This window comes from Triticum urartu, chromosome 2 (assembly GCF_003073215.2).
Source record: "Triticum urartu cultivar G1812 chromosome 2, Tu2.1, whole genome shotgun sequence".
Taxonomy (NCBI): Eukaryota; Viridiplantae; Streptophyta; class Magnoliopsida; order Poales; family Poaceae; genus Triticum; species Triticum urartu.
Genome location: NC_053023.1, coordinates 416,362,257 through 416,365,753, shown reverse-complemented (window position 1 = coordinate 416,365,753; position 3,497 = coordinate 416,362,257). Strand labels below are relative to the sequence as shown.

Below are 3,497 nucleotides of genomic sequence, written 5' to 3'. Positions count from 1 at the left end.
AACATCGGTCCCGATAAGCCCCAATTTACTGCTTCTTCTCCGCTAATAAAACCTACTCCTTCAACTCGCTCTAAAAAAATTGGATTCTGTGTAATAAGTTGTTGATATTCAACAACTCCGCGTAAAAAATAATCACAGAAATCTAAATATTTATCGATCCATCCATAAGGTAGATCGGCGGCTACTCCTTCGATGCGAAAGTAATTATGCATCATTCACATACCTGTAGCAGCTTCAAATAGACCATATATTAATTCTATCTCTCTAAAAATATAGAAAAAAGGAGTCTGTGCGCCGAGATCCGCCATAAAAGGTCCAAGCCATAGCAAGTGAGAAGCTATCCGGCTTAATTCTAACATAATTACCCTAATATAGCTGGCTCTTTGTGGTATTTGAATATTCTCCAAGAATTCTGGTGCATTTACTGTTATTGCTTCTGTAAACATAGTAGCTAAATAATCCCACCTTGTTACATAAGGTAAGTATTGTATAATAGTTCGGTTTTCCGCGATTTTTTCCATTCCTCTGTGTAAATACCCTAATATGGGTTCACAATCAATAACATCCTCACCATCGAGAGTAACGATCAGTCGAAGAACACCATGCATTGATGGGTGTTGAGGGCCCATATTGACTATCATGAGATCTTTTCTTGTAAGCGGTAGACTCATATCCTTTCTTCCTTAATTCATTATTCCATGAAAATGGATTATTCCATGAATTCCTCAAAGCGAGGCTCATCAAAATGAAAAATCTAAGACTACTATAAGACTACTAAAAAAATAATAAAACAAGAAAAAAATTTGAACGATTAAATTACTGCTCCCGAATATTCAACTGACCGATTAATTTCTTATAATGTACTCTATTTTTCTTTGCCAAATAAGCCAGCAAACGTCGACGTTTTCCCAAAAGTCTTCGTAGACCTCTTTCCGATGAAAAATCTTTTTTTTGTAATTCCAAATGTGAAGCAAGTCTCCGTATCTTATTGGAAACTGAAACTGAATACTTGAAATTCAACAGAACCCCTGTTTTCTTCTTTTTCTTCTTTAACCATAAATCCAAAAATTTTTCTACCTCCTTTCTTTTTCATGTATTTTTCTGATCAGGAAAAATACAAAATTATGTCAGTTATTTTGAAGTTATTCTAATCTCGTACACACACAAATTTGCAATTATTCATCTACTACTGGAATTTGGATTTATTTTATCGATGCAAATTGGATTTGGATAGAAGGGTACATTATTTCTAATATTTTAGATAGAAGAAACATTTCTTCTATCTAAAATATTAGAAAGAATTTTGCTGATTTATTTATTGCTATATGCAATTTATGGAATTGATACACCATTTAATTGATATCATTTAGCAAAATGAAACACAACATATGCATCCATCTTTTGGCTCGAGAATTTCACAGGATAGAGATATGGTATAAGAAATAGACTATTAAGTAACTCTAAATGAATTGTGGATACATCTGTATCCTTAACACACTGAAACGATTGTCATTATTCGTATCAAACCAATAGCGATTCATACAAGCTAAATCTTCTAATCAATGGTGGGCCAATAATGAATTTTTTTGCATATGTATTAAGACGCTTGGCCTGATTTCGAAATTGTCCAGAGTTTTATATGTTGTTTTCATTGCAAAATGATGGGTCTCCTTCCATAAATTTCCAATTACAAGTACGAGAATTGAAAGACATGAAAATTCTCAATTCTCTACGGCGTCTAGTAGATAGAAACAAGAAAATCAGAAGAATCTTTCTCTCTATTCACTATCATTCCGCGTCTTCGACTTCTATTAGTTTCTTTTCTTCTTTAATGCAATAGCTATAGTTTGATATAAGAATCCATTTCTCAAAGTAATGGAAACCATTCTCTTATAGGAAATGGTTCGAAAATCGCTATTCCACCTTTTAGGTATCGTGAAAAGTGATACCTGTGAAGATCGTGCATTTCAGTCAAATTCAGATCCGTTTTTCGAGTCCATGATATAATATAACCAAATTGGATAGATCTTCCACCTGTTTAGCTAAGAAAGAATAGATACAGAGGTGGATAATAGATCGATATGAAGATCATGAGCTGCCCCATAATGAAATCGCCAGTAGTCGCGAATATCTCCTTCTTCCCTAATCCAAGATTGGAGAAAGAAGATCTAAGAGGGACCTATGGAGAATGTAGTCAGAAATCCATAATAGAGTCCGACCACAACGACCGAATTAATTATCCTCATCGAGAAACTTAGACTACTAAATAGAAAAGATTTGAAAATCATGGCATGGGTCTCCTTTTTTTCTTTCTTTAGAGTTTTCTATATGCAAAATTTCTCGATGTTTCGATGAGAATTTCTTGACTTTCCATATATAGAAAGAGATAGACTATAAATGACATCTCTTATGTCAATAAGACCAAAGGGATGGATATTAAATGATAGGAAGTGCTAGGAAGTGAAATAGAATGAAATAGAGCCACTTTGGGCTTCCCTATGAAATGAGGCATGGAACGGAGCCACTACGAAGAAATTATGGGAGTTACGAAAGAAGCTTCGGACTCATATTGTTCATGGGTTGAGAGCGGGAGTTGAACTCTAGGAGGTCGAATCCCCCCTTGTTCCTCAGTAGCTCAGTGGTAGAGCGGTCGGCGGTTAACTGACTGGTCGTAGGTTCGAATCCTACTTGGGGAGATTTTATTCATTCTTTAATGTAAGAATTTTAATGTAAGAATAAATAATTGAATTAAAGGGCTTGCTTTGACCCTTAGGAGTAGGTACGCTATCCTTGTTTCCATTTCTATTGCATTCTATCTCATCGTATCACATTCTGTTCTATGATTCCACTTCGACAAAAGGAAAGAGCATACCTAAGTTCAATAGCTTTACGTCCGCTATCCCGATCATGATTTTCCTACCCTCAGGGGGAAAGTAAAGGCCCTTCCCCCTTTGGAAGGCTGTGGGCGAGGAGGGATTCGAACCCCCGACACCGTGGTTCGTAGCCACGTGCTCTAATCCTCTGAGCTACAGGCCCAGCTGTCTCCACTGGATCTCTTCCCGGGGGTACCCCTTCATTTCAGGTTAAGAAGATGGGAAAGCGCCTTTCTCTCTATAAGAACAGTGCGTTCCGAGGTGTGAAGTGGGAGAGAGGGGATGTGATGATTGAGGTTTTGAATAAGACGACCTTTGCATTTTAGATTTGGATCTTTTTCTTATTTCAAAATAGTGAAAAAGTCAAATAAGAGGTGTTAAGCTTTTTATCATTCTGGCATCGAGCTATTTTGCCGCAGGACCTCCCCTACAGTATCGTCACCGCAGTAGAGTTTAACCACCAAATTCGGGATGGATTGGTGTGGTTCCTCTACGCCTAGGACACCAGAATATCGAACCATGAACGAGGAAAGGCATGAGATAAATATTGGCTAGTAATTGTGAAGCCCGGAGCGGTATTTTGACGATGTCCTGGAGGGTTACCGAATAGTAGAGGGACAATGC

General features: G+C 37.1%; 2 non-coding genes across 2 annotated transcripts; one reads left to right on the top strand and one right to left on the bottom strand.

Moving 5' to 3' along the window:
- Nucleotides 1-2,624: 2,624 nt before the first annotated feature.
- Nucleotides 2,625-2,696, top strand: TRNAN-GUU. The gene has a single exon. It is a non-coding gene; the product is annotated as a tRNA-Asn (tRNA).
- A 266-nt stretch (nucleotides 2,697-2,962) lies between these two features.
- TRNAR-ACG lies at nucleotides 2,963-3,036 on the bottom strand. The gene has a single exon. It is a non-coding gene; the product is annotated as a tRNA-Arg (tRNA).
- Between the last annotated feature and the right edge of the window lie 461 nt (nucleotides 3,037-3,497).